General features: G+C 41.0%; 1 long non-coding RNA gene across 1 annotated transcript; it reads left to right on the top strand.

Annotated features, from left to right (window-relative positions):
- The first annotated feature begins 2033 nt into the window (after positions 1–2033).
- Positions 2034–21196, top strand: LOC125315952. The gene is made up of 3 exons (XR_007199287.1): positions 2034–2163; positions 11308–11313; positions 21163–21196. It is a non-coding gene; the product is annotated as an uncharacterized LOC125315952 (long non-coding RNA).
- The last annotated feature ends 4147 nt before the right edge of the window (positions 21197–25343 follow it).

Here is a 25343-nt window from a genome sequence, read left to right on the forward strand (position 1 = left end):
CGCCCACGTCAACTCTCACCATCGCCGCACGGGAGCCCCATAGATCGCGTTCAAAGGGTCCTAGCTCGAGCTGCAATTTTCGTGCAAGTAAAAAAAAAAAAGGGGGCGAAAGAGAAGCAATCTTCGAAAGACAAGGTACATTCTCTATCTCGAAATTTGATTAATTTGAGGATGTTTTGCATATTCCGAATGCTGCATATCATGGAGCATATTTTGCAAATATCGGGGCATTTATTGTGTTATCTTGCATAAAGATGGATTTCTTTATAAATAAATAAAAAAGCATAGGTTGATTAGGAATCTTTTCCTAATCCGCAACTTGCCACGAGTAAGGATTTGAATTCAACCGTTAACCATAAGATTACGGATTAAAGATTGGATTCAGATATTTGCGAAAGTTTTCAAAAATCGGTTGAGATATCCACTTTCTTGATTGATTTGATTGGCATACTATCTTTAGAATGAATATGCTCTTGCGTAATATTTAAAATTCTAAAAGATATTGCATTGCATTTTAGATAAAAATTGCATTAAAATCATGTAGATATTTGCACGTTAATCTAATTTTAGAACAAGTTAATTTAGATTTGCATTCTAGGATAGAACATGCATATTTGCATTGATTTTCATGTCTAAAATAATTTATCTTTAATATGTTAGGGATTAGGCAAACCCGAACCTTAAAATATGTAAGATAATTATCTTTAGCCATAGTTTTATTTAGGGTCATTCATTAATCCGAAAATATTAAAAAATAAAACAAGCTTGCTATGTCATTTGCATGCTAGGTTTGGAATACATAGAATCTGCATGTTGCATGTTTCGGTCTTTACGTCATGTGATCCATTTAATTAGATCATAACATCATTTGTGCATTAGTTTCATTTAATTGCATGTCATCTAGGTTAGTCATGTAGTTAAATTAATTTCATGTGCATGCTTAGGATTTCCTTGCATTTAATTTAATTCATTTGCATCTTAGATTAAATTCATGCATTGCATATAGGTTAGTCTTTATCCCATTAAAAAGAAAAAATTCAAAAGTAAGAACAATTTGTCTTGGCGTATGCTTCCTACAATTACCTTGATTTCTGGATGTTCAATTAATTGATTGTGCAATCGCATGATAACCTTTGTTAGTGACTTAGGTTAAAATCAATTAATGTTGCCCGACAAAAAATTTTCATGAAATAAAATGGTACCGAAAGGGCGTTGGAGTAATCTAGCATAATCAAGTCCCCGGACTTAGAATCTCCGGTTCGTAGAAGTAATTTAGTTCTCCGCTAATTTACTTAGGTTTCTAATCGACCTACCAAAAATAATTAGTGGCGACTCCAATTCAAATATCTTTACATGTTAAGTTGCGATTTGGTATAGACTTGGGAGGGTCCGAGTTAGGTTAGTTGAATAATTAACCTAATAATCCATTAGCCTAGAAAACTGATTTTTAGGTCGCGACGACTTGGCGACTCCACTGGGGACTTTACCTTGATTTTTTCAAAAATTTTTTTAATTAATCACTTTAATTTTCGGAAGAATTAAAAGGAACCTTAGTGGACTTAGGCCAATAATTTCATGGGAAAAACTGCATTTTTGTCCGGCAATTAGATTCCAGGTAAGTATTAACTCAAGTGTTAAATGGTTTTGCGGATGGGAGATATAAGGGGTGGATTGTGTAGCTAACCCCTTTGTTTTGCAGGATTGGAGTTTGCAATTTTTATGATTATTTCTTGCAATTTTTGAAGCGGTGTTTGCATATTATTTGTTGTGCGTGATTAATTGCTTTAGCACTACACCACACAATAACCCATGGCTGGACCTAGGCCACTAGTTTTAGGATGGTATTGAGATTGGTTCTAGCGTTCACCGTGGGATCATGGTCGAAAGTTAGTCCAAATTCAATCCCGAATCTTTTTCCAAAAATGAGTTTCAAAAATTAGAACCCATGCCCGGTAGGATTACTAAGGCAATAGTTATGATTTTTAACTCGAGAAGTCAAAGTGAAATGACCCGGCTAATCCTGGTTACATCGTAGGATTACGATTAATCTTGATTATGTGCGCGAGATTGTTGCCTTGCCGCAAGTCTTTCGCTTCAATTTGTCAGCCTCTAGGATAGATAGAATAAGGTTAACTCACGAATCATGTGCATGTCCATGTGATTGTTTATCTTCCTATCCTACGGTAATGTATGCTCCTGAACTTTATCTTGTCTTATGTTATTTTTTTTTGGGTCGGTCCATGATACTTAGGTTTGTGGCACGTGATCTATAGACAATGGGGCATTCGGATCTCCGTTTTGTGTACGTTCCGAAGGCCGAGTTGAAGCAGATGTGGGGTCATTTGAACACCGATGCACGTAATTACGTCCTTACCGTATGGGTAATATGTTGCCACTTTTGGACATCGGATTACAGACTAGGGTTATGCAAGCACTTGCATATTTTTGGTGCCCGGATACCGCTACCTTTATTCTAGGTAAGCACGAGCTCACTCCGACTTTGGAAGAATATAGCATTGCCATTGGAAAACCTTTAGACAGTGATTTAATTCGTCCTTGTGTGGGAATTGATCCAGTTCTCTTTTTAGCTGAATTTTTGAAAGTTAGCGAGAATAAAATGAGAAAAATTTTGAAAGAAAAATGTCAAATGTGTCCTTTCTCATTTCTCATTGAGCGTTTTTATGAAAGCAATTCATACTTGTGTGGTAGGATTTTCATTCTAGCTTTCTTTGGGCTTGTGATTTTTCCACTTCAAAAGAATTTCATCAATCCATCCATGGCTTGGATAGTTAGGCAAATTTGTAGTGGAATGAATTTCATCAATGCTATCCTAGCTGAAACTTTCATATCCCTAACTCATTTCATAAAAAAGGAAGATAATACATTCCATGCTTCACCCGAACTTTTGCAAATGTGGTTTTTCTCTCATTATGCTGAGTTTGGTTCTAAGATGATTATACCTCGAATAAGTGAAAATGAAAATCCAATTGCAAAATTTCAAGAACTGCAAAGAGATTTTAAAGGATTGTCTTATTCTCAATGGATTGATTTACTTAAAGATCTGAGTCCTAAGGTTTTCTTATGGCAAGCTATATGGTTCCGAGTCTACGAGGCCCGTTTGCATCACGGTGAATGGAAGCCCATACCCTTGTTAGGTGTTACGGGTGTGACGAGATATCATCCTCTTCGCATGGTACGACAATATGGGGTTTTGCGGGACATTCCACCACCACTAGGGCCTGATGCTTTTCAAGTCCAATTCGTTGCAGCCGAAGAATATGCAACCGAGCTCGGACATATCGATCAAGTTTGGCTCAAGTTTGAAACTCGCCAACTATTGCTACCTGAAGCGGAGCTCGAGGGAAAGGAAAGGCTTTATCATGCTAGAGTCCGGTATATCCAGCATCATTTCATACTGGCCCATATGCTCCCGAAGTTTCCATTAATGCCCGTGAAGCCCACTCGTGAAGCCGAGATCGAGGCCTATGAGAAGAACGCGCAAAAGGCTAAGAAGCAAATGGAGACCTTGGCTAAGGAAAATGCACGACTTCGGAAAGAATTGGAGGCCCGTTCGTCTATAGATCGTGTCCTCACAAAGAAGAGAAAAAAAAGACTTGATTGACATGTTTAGGAGTCATTGTTTTGTTCTTAGTTAGTTTCATCCTAGTTGTAATTGTGTTTCATGATTTTATGGGCTTTTCTTGTAATAAAGGTTACTCTTCAGATCGACATTCTGGTCTTCTGTAAATGTTATTGATTTATTTCATCATCAATTCGACTTTAAGTTCGTAAATGTGATCTTTTTCAATCATTTTTCGAATTGACATGAATTTTCTCGTGAGGATCGACAAAATTGGAAATTGCTTGAATTAGTCCTTTATTTCATTTTGGGGTCTAGAGGATGTCATGGACCGACTCGCTATTTTTACTTGTTATATTCATTTCGATCATTGTTTTTTTTTTAGGTAATTTACTACGGATCCTCCACATTCTTATAACACTCGGTCGGTGACAAAGAGAAGGATGGCCAATCAGGCCGAGATTGCGGCCATGATCGATGAAAAGCTGAAAGAACACATGAATGCAATGAATGAACATGTTGCGGCTACCATGTCCAAGATGATGAATGATTTCATGGCCAAGCAGCAGCAAGTCAATGTTGGCTCTTAGTCAGAGATTCCAACTCCAGCCCGCCCAGGTCGTCGCGCCGACAAGGCTCATGCAGTGGATACCGACCCAACTTTTCACTTGGATGATGTTATTTTGACCGATACTAGTATCTCTCCGGCAGCCCATGTTCATCATCCACACTTAAATGATGAGAATGTCAAGTTGTTGGCAAAGCTCGACCGGAGGTTGCGAGAAGTAGAGGGAACTCAAAGTGTTCCGCCTATTGATCTATCCATTTTTGCTCGGGTTCAAGTGCCTGAAAAATTCAAGATGCCGACTTTGATAAGTATGATGGCACCTCAAATCCAATTCAACATATCGAGATGTACCAGGGGCACATGAGTAGATATATGTCTAATGAACCTCTAATGATCCAAACTTTCCAAGCAAGTTTGAAGGATGCCGCGATGAGGTGGTACACTAACCATCAAATTAACCGGAGGGACTCGTAGGAAGAGGTGGAGAACCTTTTCGTCAAGCATTTTAAGTTCAATCTAGATGTCACCATTACACGGGAAGATTTGGAGAGAGCTGAGCGGAAGAAGGGCGAAACTCTAAAGGAGTATGCTACTCGCTAGAGCAACATGGCGGGACAAATTATGCCCGAACCTTCAAAGCGAGATTTGATGAAGATATTTGTATCAACCCTTCCGCACGCAGTCCGTTAACGCATGCTGATTACGGTGGTCCAGACGTTTAGTGAACTCATTTCCATGGGAGAGGAAATTGAGTCCTGGCTCAAGAAGGGGTGGTACGGTGAGTCGGGTGCATCTAGCAATAGATTTTCCGGTAAGAAGGAGAAGGAGTCCGTCCCCGAAGTTAACATGACTTATGCACGTAAGGCACCGGCTCGGGCCTCGAAGTTGCAATTCACCGCCCAGCAGCCGACCTCTTATGGGCAACAAAGCTAGCAGAACCCACGCCAACAACGCAAACCTCGCCGGTTTACTCCACTTCCCGGGACATTATCTCAAGTGCTGGCGGTAATGAGGAAGAAGAATTTGTTGAGTTCTGAGCCACAAAGAGCTAATGCCGCCAGCTATGCGAGGTACGATCCATCAAAGAAATGCGATTGTCACAGAGGTGAGGTAGGACATTCAACAGATGATTGTCAAGTGCTTAAACATCGAATACGGGATCTACTCGAGACCGGAGTATTTGCATTCCAGCCGAACGGTAAGCCTAATGTCCAGAACAATCCACTCCCCGATCATTCGGGATGTGCAAATGTAGTCCTTGGACCAGAAGCGAAGCGAGTTATGGGTTTCGGGGTTCCTTTCAATGATATCTTTGATGCTTTAGTTCGGGCTGGTTATTTTTTGACTAGCGGGATGGTTTCATATCATGAGGTAGAAAAGAAGGTGGATGAGCTAATTAGAGATGGGATGATCGGAATGACTGATGAGTTTGGAGTCGTGGCCACTATATCCTAGGTCATCATTGATCGGGATGAAGAATTGGCGATAATGACTGAAGATTAGGTTAAGTTGGACCCCGAGTTAGGCGATATGCCTCCCCTCGAGGATGCTTCTGATGATGATCTTGGAATTGTTGTAGCCGATGTTTCGGAGGAGTTGGTACTGGCATCGTCTCAACCTTATCCTTACGAGAATGATAAGATGGTTCCCTGGTCATATGACATTGACTTGATAACAAGGTCGGGGCGTGCTTATGCCGATAACCAACCGGCCAAACCCGATTCTGAGAAGGAGGCGAAAGAATTCCTAGCCGTGATTAAAGCTAGCGAATATAGTGTGGTCGATCGGTTGAGGAAGTTGCTCGCACGGGTTTCATTATTGGAACTCCTCCGGACATTTGAGAAACATCGGGGTGCTCTAATGAAAGTTCTGAGCGAAATCCATGTGCCCGAGACGGTCGAGGAAGATAAATTGGAGGGCTTTGTCGGGGCAATTCTTCTTAAGGATCAGGTGGCCTTTTCTGATGAGGAGATTCCGATTGAAGGACGGGGTCACAACAAAGCGCTTCACATTTCGGTGAAATACAAAGAAACTCATATGGCAAGGGTGCTCGTAGATAATGGATCGGCTCCGAATATATGCCCATTGGCTACTCTTAAGCGGTTGGGAATTGATCCATCCACCATGCAAGCCACCAAGACTTGAGTCCGAGCCTTCGACGGGGTTAAAAAGAATGTGATGGGACAGATTAACCTAGAGCTACAAATCGGACCTTCGGTGTTTGATATTCTTTTTCAGGTGATGGATATCCCTTTCGCTTTCAATTTTTTGTTGGGCCGGCCATGGATCCACAACGCAAGCGCGGTGCCCTCTAGCTTACACCCGAAAAATCAAGTTTGTGGTGAAGCAAAGCTGGTGACGGTTTATGGGGAGGAGGATCACCAAATCTTCAATGCAACATCGGTCCCTTATATAGAGCCCGATCATGTAGAAGAGGATAGCTATCATTCATTTGAGATAGTTCATGTCATTTAAGCTTCTCCCGACAAACCTTTACCCTTTCCCGAGGTGTCTAACTCACCTGTCATGGTGGCGAAAGTTATGGTAGGGAACAGTTTTGAGCCGGACAAGGGTCTTGGGAAGGAAGGCCAAGGTATTCGCGTGCTAATCGAGACGAAGGGACAATCCCATACAGCTGGTTTAGGATACCATAAGCCCGGAAGCCGTGGACGAGGCCGTGGTCATCGTAGAGGCCGAGGAGGAGCAGGTCGAAGTCCTTTACCACCGCCCATCAATCATACCTTTCACTCGGTTGGAGTAGTTGGGGGGTTTGAGCCATCCGAGCCGAGTCCAACCGAAGATGATTGTCGCGACCCTCCTTCCGGCGAAGGTTAACGAGCCGGTCCCTTTTTATATATATAGGTATATAACCCCGGTTGTCGGTGGGATCTTCGGGATCGCGGGTCTCTCCCAAGATCCATTACTCGAATTGCGATGTCGGAGAAAATTTTATCAAATATCGAAGTCGACCTTAGTGTGGTCGGGTGGCATGTGCAATGTGTACATGCAATTGGAGTCGCCACCGATCAATTTATTGGAGGGTATGATCGGAAAACCCTACCGAGCGGTCGGGAGACACCGTTCGGTTCTACGAAAATAAGAGATTTTTGGGTCCGGGGACTTGGTTACGCCAAAATTTACATTGACGCCCTTTCGGTTACCGATGTTGAGTGATTTTCTAACCTAAGAATTCATGCAGATGAAATTTCGGGTGAGGTAGGTTCTAACGATTTTAAGGTATCATACAGATGGGATTTTTCTACCCTAACAGTCACAATTAAAAATTAAATGCGCAATCGGGACAATCAAAGTCAATTCAGTCAATCAATCATATAAACGTATCTAAAATGGTCCTATCGACCCACGTAAATATCGAGTTTGGGTTCCAGGGATGGTTCGGGAAAATTTGGGGCAAAAGGCCCATAAGGGTAGAATGGTCATTTTTAGTGGAATAGGTAACACAATCCACTTCGTGATCGCCAAGTGGATTAGGCGACATGATCCCTCTTATATGTTCACCCAATGGATTAGGTGACATATTTCTTTGTGTCTGCCTAGTGGAATAGGCAACACAACCAACTTCATGTTCGCCTAGTGGAATAGGTGGCATGGTCATTTTTGTGATTGCCCAGTGGTACAAGTAACGCGTTTCTCAAATGATTTTTAAATCATATCATGCGCTGTTTCGCATCTGTAGGAAATTACAGGTAATAGACAGGCAATTCCGTACCTTGAGAACCTACTTCCAGTAGAATAGAAGTTGAAGATCAAGGGAGCTCAAGCATTAAAAAGCTTTCCTTCACTTGGGCGCTTTTTGTATGCGATCCGTATGTAAGGCTCTTTTACCACTCCGCATGAAGTAAGAAACCTTAGCATACGTTCCTTATTGCATGCATTTTGCATATCATGCATCACTGCATTTGAAAATTGGGATTAAAACCCCGCAAAAAAAAAAAATTCATTCATCATTTGCATTGTCAAAATTTAGGCTCAATTTTGTCTTTGAGCGAAACCTCTACGAGCTTCCACTCAAAGAGGAGCAGCTGTTGATACCTAAATTTTGGCCATCCCTTTTAGTCATTAACCTTTGCATAAAAATTAGGGATTAACTTTAGTCCTTACAAAACAAATAATAATTGAACCATCTTGCATATAGTTTGCACTTAGTTCATCTTATTTTATTTTATAGCATGCATGTAGTTGCATTCGATCGACGATGAATAAGGTAAAACATATTGGACTAAGTGGGCAAAGAAGTTGTTACACAAGGGGATTTGATCGGACTTGTCGGTTTGCAAAGAGATCATGCGGAACCAAAATTGATATTTTTTTTAAAAAAAGATATGGAAGTTGGAATGAAAATATTTGAGCGGATCTATTCAGTTAGGTCAGAATATTTTGAAACCGAAAAGATACAATCGTCATCTTGACTTCTCTTTTAGGGTTCCCTATGCCTATAAATAGGATACCCGAGCACACGTTAAGGGGGGAGGAGCTTCGTTGAAAAAGGGGGACGAATGCGGAAAAGTTGAGGGCCCTTCACAGAGTTATAGTGCAGAAGCTTTATTCGGAAAAAGGAAGAAAAAGGTGAGAGGCCTCGTTCGGTGTGAAAAAAAAAAGTGAGAAAAGTCAGAGGGGGGCTTCGTTGAAAAAAAAAGAGGGAGCGTCGTCCAGTGAGGTCCACCATTTGAGAGCATTCGTGAGGAAAATTGGCTCTAAAAGATGAGAAAAACACGTGAGTTCCACTCTCGACGACGGCCGAACCAGGACTGAAGCGAGCTCCACTCTTGACAATGGAGCTGCTATCCAGACATGCATGAGTGAGTCTCCTTACGTTGGTGTCCTTGCTCGCAATTCTGCTGTTCTTGTTTCACTAAAGTCCTTCCGATGTGGTATCCAATTTGAGAAGAAAGCGATACTACCATCATCAGAAAAAGTGAAATCCTTCGGTGGTTTCTTTTTGTTGTCTTTTTGCTTGGTCAATAGAGTCTAAAACTTAGATTCTTTTGCTACTCACCTACAAGTCTAATATGTTGATTAAGTGAATCCTGAGGTTGGATTCGGTGAAGCTTTGGAGAGAGGTCTAGTTGTGGTGCATGCGGTAAATACCTTGAGCATCATCGTAGACGTTTGAGCCTCCGGCCTCTCGCCCACGTCAACTCTCACCATCGCCGCACGGGAGCCCCATAGATCGCGTTCAAAGGGTCCTAGCTCGAGCTGCAATTTTCGTGCAAGTAAAAAAAAAGAGGGGGCGAAAGAGAAAAGCAATCTTCGAAAGACAAGGTACATTCTCTATCTCGAAATTTGATTAATTTGAGGATGTTTTGCATATTCCGAATGCTGCATATCTTGGAGCATATTTTGCAAATATCAGGGCATTTATTGTGTTATCTTGCATAAAGATGGATTTCTTTATAAATAAATAAAAAAGCATAGGTTGATTAGGAATCTTTTCCTAATCCGCAACTTGCCACGAGTAAGGATTTGAATTGAACCGTTAACCGTAAGATTACGGATTAAAGATTGGATTCAGATATTTGCGAAAGTTTTCAAAAATCGGTTGAGATATCCACTTTCTTGATTGATTTGATTGGCATACTATCTTTAGAATGAATATGCTCTTGCGTGATATTTAAAATTCTAAAAGATATTGCATTGCATTTTAGATAAAAATTGCATTAAAATCATGTAGATATTTGCACGTTAATCTAATTTTAGAACAAGTTAATTTAGATTTGCATTCTAGGATAGAACATGCATATTTGCATTGATTTTCATGTCTAAAATAATTTATCTTTAATATGTTAGGGATTAGGCAAACCTAAACCTTAAAATATGTAAGATAATTATCTTTAGCCATAGTTTTATTTAGGGTCATTCATTAATCCGAAAATATTAAAAAATAAAACAAGCTTGCTATGTCATTTGCATGCTAGGTTTGGAATACATAGAATCTGCATGTTGCATGTTTCGGTCTTTACGTCATGTGATCCATTTAATTAGATCATAACATCATTTGTACATTAGTTTCATTTAATTGCATGTCATCTAGGTTAGTCATGTAGTTAAATTAATTTCAAGTGCATGCTTAGGATTTCCTTGCATTTAATTTAATTCATTTGCATCTTAGATTAAATTCATGCATTGCATATAGGTTAGTCTTTATCCCATTAAAAAGAAAAAATTCAAAAGTGAGAACAATTTGTCTTGGCGTATGCTTCCTACAATTACCTTGATTTCTGGATGTTCAATTAATTGATTGTGCAATCGCATGATAACCTTTGTTAGTGACTTAGGTTAAAATCAATTAATGTTGCCCGACAAAAATTGTTCATGAAATAAAATGGTACCGAAAGGGTGTTAGAGTAATCTAGCGTAATCAAGTCCCCGGACTTAGAATCTCTAGTTCGTAGAAGTAATTTAGTTCTCCCGCTAATTTACTTAGGTTTCTAATCGACCTACCAAAAATGATTAGTGGCGACTCCAATTCAAATATCTTTGCACGTTAAGTTGCGATTTGGTATGGACTTGGGAGAGTCCGAGTTAGGTTAGTTGAATAATTAACCCGATAATCCATTAGCCTAGAAAACTGATTTTTAGGTCGCGACAAATACCGTTGATTAAATTTATGTATTGTGTCCTACATCCCTTGTCCAGTGTTGTCGATTAGATTCCGGCATTGTGTCCTACAATCTAGTTCGGCCTCGTTGATTAAATTTCGGAGTTGCATCCTAAGTTCTAGCATGTCGAAGTTCGTCCCACTGTCGAAAGTGTGGGTTGTCGAATCATCAAGAGTCTGTATTACACCTATAGTGTCAATATAATTATCCTTTGTATCTGACACTCTTTGTCTAAAGCTGACCCATAACTCCTAATTGGAAAACAAACGGATTAAGTTCGATAAAAGATTCTCGCGTCAAGCAATCCTTCCGGGCATCGACCCCTTTTTGGGCCAAGGTTTATCTACTCGAGGCTTATCGAGGGATTTCGACATGCAACAATCTTTTTGGCACGCACTGGTGGGACCTGAAGGTGTTAGTTCAAGAGAGTGCTATGCCACGTACGATAGGTCATAACAAAGTAGATAGCGTTGGAGACGAACCCATGGAGGAAGTACGGCGTGCGGAGTCATCCACGGCTTATGCTTTGATACACCAAGTACATGGTGAAAATATCGAGGTTTCTCAACAGCATGTCGAAGAGCTCGGAAGAAATCCAGAAATAATACCCGTCATGCTATCTTTGATAAGACGAATAATCGAGGAAGTTCGGAACAAGTTTGCTGATCACATGGTCCAACGGATGACCGAGGTGGTCAGACCATTAATCATTAACACATATCATGAATGCACTTCAAGATAGCATGGGATCACAGCCAATCCACCCTAGTTCAAGGTGAGAATGCCTCCATGTCGGCAATGAACGGCGTACTGCCAATATCTTTATCACTAGATACAGGTTCCATTAGCCAGAATATGCAACCGTTGGCACCTACCAAGATCTTACAGCGAGGAGAAACGTTATTGGCTAACAAACCCGGACCTCCAGCAAATGCGTATCTAGGTAGGTTTCATGGCTATCCCGTTTGATAAGATATACCATTTGCCCATCATGGGGGACCGTCGCTCAATTAAATCTTGTTCTTGTCAATGAGCAAGCGGTGCCCATGATGGTAAAAAACTAGGGGGTAGTGCCGGTTCCCCTCGGGAAGCCATGGCAAGCCGGGGAGCAAGACCGGTTTCCCCGGGCCGGAGGCCCAAAGTGGTTTGTTCAACCGAGACATCGGGTCCAAGAACAAGTCATGCCGCCAGCATATCGGCGGGTAAATCAAGCGTTGCAACCACCAAGTTCTCAGCCTATGTTGCATGCTTTTCAGCCCGCTATGCAACCAGTGTATCAAATTTAACAACCTGGATATCGGATGCCATACCAACCACAGTATCAAAATCAGCAAATGGCCAGGTACAATGAACCGATGGTGGGATATCGAGTCAATGTTTATCGAAAATCATATCCTAATTGGATGGATACTATCCCCGTATCCGAGAGGATTTAAGATACCAGAGTTCACATTGTTTACTGGTGAAGATGATCAATCCACATATGAGCATATCAATCGTTTTTTAGCACTATGTAGAGATATTGCCCATGCGGACCATTGGAAATTGAGACTATTTCCATTATCTTTATCAAGGACAGCCTTTACATGGTACACTGCATTACCGCCAAATTCGGTGCTAACATGGGAACAAATGGAGCGTTTGTTTCACGCACGATTCGAATGAGCAATATCGAATTTATCAATTGCTGATTTGTCAACTATGAAGCAGATGGCAAATGAAAGCGTTGACCAATTCATCACAAGGTTCAAACGAGCTAGGAACAAATGTTTGGTACCCTTACCGGAAAAGACATTCGTAGAGTTTGCCTTCAATATATTAAAATTCGAGATATGAAACAAGATGGTAGGAAATCCATGTGCTGATTTGTTCGAATTATCTACCATGGCCATCAAGCATGAAATTTTGCTCAAGGAAAGAGATAAAAGGCATACTCGAAGGAGAGATATAAGTTTTGCCGAATCAACCAACTTCAATGAAGAGCCGACAGACTTTGTTGAAGTAGTTTTTTCCCAACTAATCATAGAAAAGCCATATACTTGTTAAGCGCTTAAGCCAGCGAAGATAAAAGAAAAGTCGACCGTCATGGCTAAGGCCAAGGAGGCAATATACTATTCGTTTGATGCAAATCGAATAGAAGAAATTTTTTACATGTTGTTGGGCGATGGACAAATCAGGTTGAAAAAAGGTCAGAAAATACCGACGAAGGAAGAAATAGTCAAAAAAAAGTATTATAAATGGCATCACTCGTGGAGCCATAACACCTCAGATTGCCCGATTCTCAAGAAGAACATCCAAGAAGCAATTCGACAAGGAAATATCAAGTTCGCCAATGATAAAGGCAAATCTCCTATGGCTGGCAGACACGACCCTTTACCGGTAATGACAGGAATGGTATCTTTGAGACGTTCGGGTAAGGAACACGAGACGTCGAATCTTTATACTCGTTGTAGACATGAACTACAAAGTACAGATCGACACAAAGAAGATTATCAGCAGGCCGGCCCGACTAGCCAGAAGATTAGATGGTCGCCACAAGACAGGGAGGTAATACCTACAGAATCTCCCGTTCGACGGAACATCTATAAGTCATTTGCACATCGATACAAAGAAGGAGATCCTACAATTGACACTTTAGGAGAGCCAAGTGGAAAGTTCGACTATTACTTGAGCTACGGTCCTCCACCTGCTTGCCCGCAATGGAAGAATGGATGGAAGAAGCAATCTGATAACAACGCCGGATCAAACTATTACGCTCCAGTTGGACCCCGACACCAGCAAACTCTTAAGATTCCCAACAATCCCTTAGAAGGATCTTGGTATGATATGAGAGAGACCCAAAGAGAAAAGGAGATCATAACCCGCACCAAGAAAAGAAGGTTACAAAGAAAAAGAAGAGCTCACACGCTACAAAGAACGGGTCACTCGCTTAACCCCGAGCTAGTGTTCACTACTCCAAGTCACCCTAGGCCTCGGAGAGCAAGAAACTTGGTCCGGAGACGCAAACCCAAAGAGGCACCACCAAGCGAGGAGAATAGCGGACAACCTAAACTCCGAGAATCCTCCAAGCCGAAGTCCCGGTTTAGAGCTTGCATAAGCAGGTCAAGATCGCCCCTAAGCTCTTGTATGGTGCGAGTTAAGTTACCCAATGAGTTTCGACTAGAGTTGCCCTTGTTTGGTCACGTTGATGAAGCTACATTACAAGAAAAGGAAGGTACTTAGTTTTACTACGATAATGAAAAAATCATGGAGTTCAGGAAACCAATGGAGGAGACCTCAAATCATTTAAGCTCGCTCAACATAAATGCTAAGATTAATGGATGGCCGGTAATGAAGGTGTTGATAGATGGAGGTTTAACATTAAATCTCATCCTATACAGGTTCTTCAAGAAAATAGGAATGAACGATGATGAGATTATTCCATCGAATATTCAGTTGTCCGATTTCACTAGCGAGATCACTAAAGTAAAAGGCATATATGTAGCAAATTTGGCTGTCGGATCCAAAACGTCAAGGACATCTTTCTATGTTGTGGATCTTGACGGGTCATATAATCTACTCTTGGGGAGAGACTGAATCCATGAAAACCAATGTGTCCCATCGATACTACACCAAATGTTAGCATTTTGGAACGGGGACAAGGTGGAATATGTAAAAGCTAACCCTGAGACTTGCATGACTTGGACTCGTATATCTAGACGAGATAAAATCATGCCGGATGATCGCCTTCGTATATCTAATCTCTCTAAGGTTGACCCAAGAGATATTGCATTCTGCCGTTTCGACAAAGGAAACACCGAGTGAGTCCTAAGGAAGGAACCGGTGGAACCACTCAACTAGTTTGCTAATGGAAACCCAGCCATTAGTGCAAGCCCTTGCTAGGGGGTATTCAGCTTATAAGGCCGAACAAGCTGGTCAAGCTAACAAAGCGGTTGATGAAATTTTCGACTTTGAAGAATCTCCAATCAAGGAAGATGATAAGGCGGTTCAAGCTTAGGGCCCATTAGAAAAAGTGAATCTCGGAGACCGGGCTTGTCCACAACCGACTTACGTCAGCAAATTGCTTGATCAATAGTTTAAAACTCAGCTAGTGAGGCTATTGAAGAAATATAAAGATTGTTTTGCTTGGAACTATCATGAAATACCTAGCATGGCAAGAAAGGTGGTCGAGTATCGATTACCAATCAAGAAAGGATTTCGACTACACCAATAAGCTCCGAGGAGATTCGCTCCAGAAGTGATCCTCAAAATCAAGGAGGAAATTGAGCATCTCCTCTCTGCCAATTTTATAAGGACGACTAGGTATGTCAATGGTTGTCTAATATCATGCTAGTCAGAAAGAAAAATGGTAAACTCGGGGTATGTATTGACTTTCGCGATCTCCATGCGGCTACTCCAAAGGATGAGTATCATATACCTATGGCCGATGTGTTAATCGATTCGGTCTCCAATAGCGAGATTATGTCTCTTATGGATGGACATTCTAGGTACAATCGGATCTTCATAGCGATGGAAGACGTTTACAAGACAGCTTTCAGGTGTCCAGGGCTATCGGTATGTTTGAGTGGATTATCATGCCTTTCGATCCGAAGAATGCTGGCTCTACTTATCAAAGGGCATTGAACTTCATTTTTTATGACATGATTGGAAAATTCATGGAGGTCTACATTGACAACGTCATCCTTAAGACAGACCAAGTAAGTCATCTAGACTAACTAGAGCAAGCTTTTATGAGAATGCGAAAGTTTAAATTAAAAATGAATCCTTTGAAATATGCTTTCGAGATAAGGGCTGGTAATTTCTTAGGCTTTCTGGTCCATCGGAGAGGTATAGAAATAGACAAGAACAAAACTAGGGCTATCTTAGAATTACTACCCCACTAATAAGAAGTAGCTACAGATGTTAATCGGAAAATTAAATTTTCTGCGACGTTTTATAGCTAACCTGTTAGGAAAAATCAAAGTTTTTTCTCCATTACCTAAGTTGAAGAATGAACAAGAGTTCGAGTGGGAGGAGAAGCATCGGGTGGCTTTTGACAAGTTAAAAGAATATCTAATCAAGCCACCGGTGTTTATACCACCAAAGGTGAGAAAGCCATTGAGGTTGTACTTATCCGCAGGTGACACGATAATCGAGAATATACTGGCCTAGGAAAATGATGAAGGCAAAGAACAAGCCGTGTATTACTTGAGTAAGATGTTTAATGATGCCGAGACAAAATACATGCCTATCGAAAACCTGTGCTTATCATTGTACTTTGCCCGTACAAAATTACGGCATTACATGCTGCCGACCACGGTGCATGTAATTTACAAAACAGATGTAATTAAGTACATGTTATCCAGGCTAATCATAAGAGGCCGGATCGTGAAATGAGCATTTACTCTGATAGAGATCAACTTAATTTATGTGCCGCTCAAAGCAGTAAAAGGGCAGAAAGTATTTGACTTCATCACGGAAGACCCGTCCGGCTTGAAAATGGAAGATAACGAAAATTATTTTTGTATTGCACCGTGGGTGTCATATTTCAACAAATCGGTGGCGTCTGAGTCATCAGGTGCTGGAATTATGATCATATCGCCCTATCGACAAAAAACTAAGCTTATGTTCGGGTTTGATTTTGAGTGCTTAAATAATCAAGCCGAATGCGAAGCTTTGATTGTAGGGCTGAATGTTCTAATTAACATGAAGGTTAAGTCGGTTAAAATAAAGGGAAATTCTCAATTGGTGATTAGATAATTAAATGGAGAATATCAATATCTTTGCGAGAACATCGTGGGACATCACCATTTCGCGAAGGAGCTACTTTCGAACTTTACCGCGTATGAACCGATCCACGTCAAAAGAAGTGGAAATTCGAAAGCTAATGAATTAGCTCAAGTGGCATCCGGGTATCGGATATCGAAAGAACTGGTGGAGCATATTATCACTCAGACAAGAACTTTGCCTTCAATGGAAGGATAGGTTATAATGGTCGAAAGATCGAGAATCCGGGCCAAGACCTCAGCCGACAAGATTGGAGAACCCCCTTGGTAAGCTATTTAAAGAACCCAGGCTTGTGCAGCAAAGACTTCAAAAGAAAAGCATTGAGGTATCTTCTAATTGATGATGAGTTATATCGTAAAACAGTTGATGGGCTGCTTCTGAAGTGTCTAGTTCAAGAAGAAACAATGCTAGCCATGGCAGAGTTGCATCGACGGGTGCATCAAGCCGGTTTGAAGATAAAGTGGTTACTTAGACGACACGGATATTTTTTACCAACAGTCATTAAAGATTGCATTGATTGTGCTAAAGGATGCCAGTCATGTCAGAAGCATGGACCGGTTCAGCATGCGTCCGCCGCATTAATGAACCCGATCGTCAAGCCATAGCCTTTTCGAGGATGGGCAATGGATACAATAGAGAAAATTTATCCTTCTTCATCAAAAAAGCACAGTTCATTCTTGTAGCTACTGATTATTTCACAAAGTGAGTTGAAGCAGTCTCATACAAGAATGTGACGCAGAAAACGGTTAGGGAGTTCATCGAAGAACGGATTATTCATCAGTCTTCATAGGGTGAGAGATATTGGGCTTTACTAAGTCAAGAGGAATCAAAATGATCCGTTCGACACCCTATTATGCTCAAGCTAATGGTCAAGCGGAAGCTTCTAATAAAATAATCATTGGGCTAATAAAAAAACAGTTAGAAGACAACTCAAGGGAGTGGAACTCGCTACTTTCGACAGTGTTATGGGCTTATCGAATGTCTAATAGATCGAGCATTGGAATTATCCCTTACATGTTGACATATGGACGGGAAGCTATCTTGCCCCTTGAAATTGATGTATAGTCATTAAGGGTAAGACTTCAAGGCAGCATAGCAAAAGAACAATACGATCAGATGATGTCGCGACCCTCCGAAAAAAATTTTATTTTAATCTCCCGGGATGAATAGGGTTAACGAGCCGATCCATTTTTATATGGTTATAACCCCGGTTGTCGGCGGGATTTTTAGGATCGCGGGTTTCTCCCAAGACCCATTACTCGAATCGCGAAGTCGGAGAAAATTTATATCGAACATCGACCTTAGTGTAGTCGAGTGGCATGTGCAATATGTATATCCAATTTGGAGTCGCCACCGATCAATTTATTGGAGGGTATGATCGAAAAATCCTACCGAGCGATCGGGAAAAACCGTTCGGTTCTACGAGAACCAGAGATTTTTGGGTCCGGGGACTTGGTTACACCAAGATTTTCAGTGACGCCCTTTCGGTTACCGATGTTGAGTGATTTTCTAACCTAAGAATTCATGCAGATGAACTTTCGGGTGAGGTAGGCCCTAACGATCTAAAGTATTCATGCAGATGGGAATTTTACTATTCTAACGGTCACAATCATGAAAATTAAATACGCAATCAAAATAATCACAACCAATCCAATCAATCAATCAAGGCTCGATATATCTAAGAATGACCCTATCGGCCCACGTAAATGTCAAATTTGGACTCCTGGGGTAGTTCGGGAAAATTTGGGGCGGAAGGCCCGTAAGGGTAGAATGGTCATTTTTTAGGGTTCGGGACCCGAAAATCACAAAATCGGGGTCGGGCCAATTGAATAGGGCCATTTCCCATTTTTTGTGATTTTCCAGAATTTTACTAATTTTTTTAATTTTTTTGAATTTTTTATTGATTTTCTAAAAATGTTGGGAATTTTTCTGATCGACATAGATCGACCCTCGAAGTCTTGAAAATTTTTTATCCAGACTTTATGAGTACCGAATCAATCTAGGAATTTTTAGAAATTTTTTATGAAAATCTGGAAATTTTTATGAATTTTCTAAGTATTTTTGGATTTTTTGAAAATTTTTATGTATTTTTTTATTATTTTTTATTATATTCTGGACCGGGTCAACCCGGTCCGACCGTTCCTCGACTGCTCACAACACAAAAATGACGTCACATGGTATTTATTTCTAATTTTTTTTGGAATTTCTAAACTAATATTCGAATATTCGGATATATAAAATGAAATGGACGGCTGAGATCAATCCCAGATTTAATCTCAACCGTCGACTCGCCTTATTCAAAACGACACCGTGTCGGACACTCTCTGCAAAACGACGCCGCATTTGACTATTGAACCGACGGCCACGATTAAATCCTAAGACACAATCCGGGCCGTAGACTCTTCTCTGAACAAAACGACACCGTGCCAATTAATACTTCGGACGGTCACGATTAACTTCAAGTCCGATCTCAACCGTTCACTCATCTAAGACCTAACGGCATCGTATGAATTCAAGGTATGGACGGTCATGATTAACCTAAGATCTAATCTGGACCGCTCATTCTCTAAACCGCAAAACGACGATGTAATCACCTATACCTTAAACGGCACCGTTTTGATTTTTATTTTCTGTGTAATATATCTAATATTCGAAAAAAAAAATACAAAAATTAGATCCGACGACCGAGAATTAAACTCCTCGATTTATCCCGGCCATCGGATCAAGTCCGACTCAGCCTATTCGCGCCAACGACTAGGCCGAGTCAGCAATGACCTGGACCAATCTACACGCGACACCTGGACTTTTGACCTCTTGACCGAGCCACGTCGGTCGTCTTCTTCCCCTCGACGACAACAAATGAACGGCCGAGAGCCCTCCCGCGAGATCCAACGGTGAGATCTCGCCGTAATGGCCTCAAACCAACGCCGATCGACTCGATCTAACCTCTATATTAACATATCTCGGAATCAAAGCATTTCATCCATAAAATCAACAGAAATCGAGCTCACACATTCTAGTAATCGCAGACCTCAATCTCAACATATAAAGCATAACAATCAAATCAAAGCTTGTGACACACTTAGATTAGGCCAAGAATACTTACCTCGAGCTCCGATCGAGCCCGGAGTTGCCGGATTTGTCCGGCCGAAGTCCGACTGGACCACGATGGATTTGAGGTTCGACTCGGGTTTTCGAGCAAGATCGATGCAAGGAACAGATTCGATTGTGGTCAGCAATGCACAAGGACAAAAACGCACACAAGAATTGCAAGAATCGTGCATGAGTCGGTGCGATGCCATTGATGCTCAGCAGAGAAAATAGAAGTTCGACTCACCTCTTTTTGAGATCGCAGGCCGATCCAAGTGGCTCGATCGCTTTCTGGAGCTACTATGAAGCTTCTGAAGTGGATCGCGAAGCTTGATTTGCTCTGGATTGGCCTGGCGAGCAATGTACGGTTCGAACTCGAGATTTCTTCAATGGCGGACACCGAGGGCTTTCTCTCTCTCTCTATTCTCTTTTTGTGCGAGCGCGAATGAACCCCCCCTTTCGCGAATATTCTCCCGAGCCTTTTATACCAACTTTCAAATTTTTGGCGCGTCGGGCAAGCTTGAGTCGGTGACGATTACACGTGTTTGTCACGTGATTTTTGGTCGCCCGAGGTCGGACGGCGACGAGTAACTCCGTGAACTCCGTTTGGTTCTCCGTTAGTCGCGAATTGAGCTTGAATTCATGCGTTTCGTGAAATGTTGACTTTTTTGCCTCGCCGGAGCTTTGACTGCTAATTCCGACCCTCTCCAAGAACGATTGATTGCGCCGGCGCTCGCAATCGACGGGGTGTGACCTGTACCACGAAAGCCCTAAGTCAATTTGATCAATTATGGTCAAATTGGTCCCCAATTTAGCCATTGAAATTGATCGTCAAAATCTGCAAATGGCTCGTGCGAAAGGTAGAAGATGACACTGTTTGGACCGGTCCGACCGGCGGTCAGACCGGTCCGAACCGGTTCGAACGATGTACATTGCAAAATTTTCAAAATTAAACAAAATTGATTGGGAATTTTTGCAATTAAATCTCAAAATTGCACTTAGGGGCCTGGATATTACCTAGAAATGTGGTTTTGCCCAAAATTTCCTATCGATTTGCACAAAAACCCCAAATTTTTCTAAGTTGGCAAATTAGGGAAAAGTTCAATTGAGTGTCAATTTGACCAAATTGGACTATGAGACCTATGCCAATTGATTTGAAATGTGTAAAAACCTAAGGGGACGGTCCAATTTTGCCACGAAAGCCCCTCAATTAAAAGTAATTTTAAAAATTGGCAAATTGAGGGACTAAATTGCAAATATTTTGGGGGATTTTGTGCAATCCGTGCAATTCGCGCAATTTAGGGTGCAATTGATCAAATTGAAGTTCAAAGGGACTGCAATTGAATGTTTAGACTCTAAATGTGTAAAAATTGCAAATAAAAAGACTCAATTGGTATTTTTTGTGCAAATTCAACTCTAGGCATTATGAAGAAACATCTAAAATTGGATTCAATTTTCAATTTTTTATGAGGCCAATATGAAAAGGGAATTAAAATAAAAATATTGGACATTTTTCTATATTTTTGTGACCTCGAAAGGTATTTTTTATGAATTTTCTAATATTTTCCTATTTTCCGAAAATATTTAAAAAAATGTGAAAAATATGAAAAAATATTTTTTGTTCCAAATTGGTTCCTTAGGCTTGACCAAGGCTTCCAATGTTGATTTTTTAATTTTTTGATTTTTTGTGAATTTTTAGTGAATTTTGGAAAATAAAACTAAAGAAAAATTGATTAAAAATCGGTCATCAACAACTACCCCTCTTTGAAAGTAATCTCGGTTAGAGGTCGCTTTCAAAGACAAGGTGACACCTGGATCCTTCATCGACTCTGCTGGGGAAAAATCTAAAGAAAATAAGTCTTGACATTCGATTGCCTTACCTTTGCCGTTAAAACTCTGACTCCGCGGGGAATTATTTCCAGCTCATGCTCATTTTATGTGAAAGACAAATGAGGAGAGAGAGTCACTTACCCGTAGCTCACCTGTCCGTAGTCTAAGATTTGTTGATATGAGGTGGAGAGAATGAATGCATGGAATTACCTTTGAACGTTTGGCGCGTTTTTATGATGATCGGCGTCCGTCCGGTGTCGAACGGTGGTTTGAAGATTTGGAAGGGAGGTTCACCCTTGTAATAAAGGGGTTTCACCTATTTAAAATGAGATTGGCTATCCTCCGGGGATTCACCATTAAAAAAGCAGATCGGTTTTCCTCTAGGAAGGTACTCACCGTCTGGAAGAGAGGTTCACCCTTGTAACAAAGGGGTTTCACCTATTTAAAATGAGATTGGCTATCCTCTAGGAAGGGACTCACCATTTAAAATGCAGATCGGTTTTCCTCTAGGAAGGTACTCACCGTCTGGAAGGGAGGTTCACCCTTGTAACAAAGGGGTTTCACCTATTTAAAAGAGATTGGCTACCCTCTAGGAAGGGACTCACCATCTACAATACAGATCGGTTTTCCTCTAGGAAGGTACTCACCGTCTGGAAGGGAGGTTCACCCTTGTAACAAAGGGGTTTCACCTATTTAAAAGAGATTGGCTATCCTCTAGGAAGGGACTCACCATCTAAAATGCAGATCGGTTTTCCTCTAGGAAGGTACTCACCGTCTGGAATGGAGGTTCACCCTTGTAACAAAGGGGTTTCACCTATTTAAAATGAGATTGGCTATCCTCTAGGAAGGAACTCACCATTTAAAATGCAGATCGGTTTTCCTCTAGGAAGGTACTCACCGTCTGGAAGAGAGGTTTACCCTTGTAACAAAGGGGTTTCACCTATTTAAAAGAGATTGGTTATCCTCTAGGAAGGGACTCACCATTTAAAAAGCAGATCGGTTTTCCTCTAGGAAGGTACTCACCATCCGGAAGAGAGGTTCACCCTTGTAACAAAGAGGTTTCACCTATTTAAAATGAGATTGGCTATCCTCTAGAAAGGGACTCACCATCTAAAATGCAGATCGGTTTTCCTCTAGGAAGGTACTCACCGTCTGGAATGGAGGTTCACCCTTGTAACAAAGGGGTTTCACCTATTTAAAATGAGTTTGGCTATCCTCTAGGAAGGAACTCACCATTTAAAATGCAGATCGGTTTTCCTCTAGGAAGGTACTCACCGTCTGGAAGAGAGGTTCACCCTTGTAACAAAGGGGTTTCACCTATTTAAAATGAGATTGGCTATCCTCTGGGGATTCACCATTTAAAAAAGCAGATTGGCTTTCCTCTTGGAAGGTACTCACCGTCTGGAAGAGAGGTTCACCCTTGTAACAAAGGGGTTTCACCTATTTAAGAAGGGTGCCATCCGAGGACCTAGGTTAACTAGCGTACCTACAGAAGCTCAAACCGTATTTCAAATTTTCAAAGGAGAGGGTGCCATCTGAGGACCTAGGTTAACTAGTGTACCTACAGAAGCTCAAACCCTATTTCAAATTTTCAAGGGAGAGGGTGCTATTTGAGGACCTAGGTTAACTAGTGTACCTACTGAAGCTCAAACCCTATTTCAAATTTTCAAAGGAGAGCGTGCCATCCGAGGACCTAGGTTTACTAGTGAACCTACCGAAGCTCAAACCATATTTCAAATTTTCAAAGGAGAGGGTGCCATCCGAGGACCTAGGTTTACTAGTGTACCCACAGAAGCTCAAACTCTATTTCAAATTTTCAAAGTAGAGGGTGCTATTTGAGGACCTAGGTTAACTAGTGTACCTACAGAAGCTCAAACCCTATTTCAAATTTTCAAAAGAGAGGGTGCCATCTGAGGACCTAGGTTAACTAGTGTACCTACAGAAGCTCAAACCCTATTTCAAATTTTCAAAGGAGAGGGTGCCATTTGAGGACCTAGGGATGCCGGAAGACCTACAAAGAATCAAAATCAGTCAAATCTTTAAAAGGAAACTTTTCTGAGGATTTGGGGTCACCAAGGAACCTGCATAAAGTTCAATCAAACATCATTAGAATGACAATTCTAAGTTCTGGAGAGAAGCTTTAGAATTCCAGACAAATTTTCAAAGAATAATTGTGAAGGAAATACGTCCAATTACAAGTTCAAATCTCCATTGGGGATGGATTTTGAATGACACATCCCGAGTGTTCTATAAAAAGGTTGTTTTAAAAGTCTTTCAAAAGGGTTTTCCTTCATCCAAGAGGGCTTCTCACCATTTTGGGAAGGCTTTTCTTGAAATTTAAATCCACTCACCGAAAACCTAACCTTGAGGTTTTGGGATCATTCGAGATGCATACAATCCGACTAATCGGAGAAGGCATTTTAAAATGGACCGTAATTCAGGCCAGGTTAAAGGCTTATCAAAGGATGTTCATTTTAAGGTTTAGAAATGAATTTTGATCAGAAATAGCTTCTTCGGGTTTACAAGTCAAGAACCCCGAAGACATGATAAGACAGGATTGTACTTACCTCTTTAAGCGGTAGCTTCCTGTATGATTTCTTGCATCAACCTGAAACACATCTTAGGTCAAAAAAGCTTTGGGTGACAGGTTGCATCTTGGTTTAAGGTGGGCTATTTAAGAAAGGCCATATTTTCAAAAGAGGGGTGAACGTTGGTGATCACCTTGACATTTTTACCAACATTCATTTGCTTTTGCAGTAGATTCATGATCATTCTTTCTTCAATTGACTTTGAGGATTTTCCTCTTTTCATCTTGAGGATTTTTCTTTAGGATTTGCCCCTTTTTGGGGTGCTCTTTTCATGGGCTTTTGGCCTTGCTTTTACCAGGCACTTTGCTTTTTCTAGCCCTTTCGTTTCTTGTCATTTTTTGCATTGATTGGCTCTTTTGGAGACCAGTGTAAAAAAATTCTTCCAATCATGCTTTTTGACTCATTGCTGGTAATTCCTTTGTTAGCCCCAGTGTGGGGAGGTAATCACCAACAAGGGTTTAGAAATTAATATTCAAAGGCTCAAATCGGCTCTTCAAAGGGTAAGTGTTTGGGGATATAGAAATGAAGTGCTTTTCTTCACTTTGAGGTGTTCCAAGTCTCTGCCGTAAATCACCTAAAGCTATCACAAAAAGATTGATGCAAGTTAGCACAATAAAGTCTTACCCCGATCTTTTCTCCAAGGGATCGTCCAATGAACCTCCAAATATGCCCCAATGTGGGGTGGTTCTTGACAGGGCTATATTCATAAAATTCTCCCTCTTTGGTTCAAAATGGTTGTCAAAGGATATAAATGTGTACGGATAATTTTGAAATGGAAATGCCTTTCGTCATTTCAATCCATGTAATCACCGCGAATAATCCATACGTCCCGAGATTAAGCTCTTTCGCTCTATCACTCTCACCCATCACTCAAGTGTATCAAGGACGTGTTTAAGGACAATGCTTGCCTCTTTTCATCAGAAGGATTATTCTCTTGAAAAGCTTTCAAAACATGCCCTTTTATAGAAACCCAGGGCGTTTTCATCAAAATTCATCATTCGCAAAAAGTTCTCATCAAAAGATATATTCAAAAGATGTTTCCGTAACTTAAAAGGAATGTTTCTTTGAAAGGGCCTTGTAGCTTTACAAATCAAGGTTTTTCAATTTCAAGCACGACGGTGTATGAAAATACTTCATAAAAGAGAAGAACCTCAAACCTGTCTTCTTTACATATTGACTCATGTTCCCTGTAAAAATAAAAGGAAACAATCGGTTCAAAGACGTTCAAAATTTCAAATCCCGAAGCGACTTCCTCCTGTCTCCTTCGGATGTTGACTCCCGTTTTCCGCATAAACAAAAGG

The sequence above is a fragment of the Rhodamnia argentea genome, chromosome 7 (assembly GCF_020921035.1).
Source record: "Rhodamnia argentea isolate NSW1041297 chromosome 7, ASM2092103v1, whole genome shotgun sequence".
Lineage (NCBI taxonomy): Eukaryota > Viridiplantae > Streptophyta > Magnoliopsida > Myrtales > Myrtaceae > Rhodamnia > Rhodamnia argentea.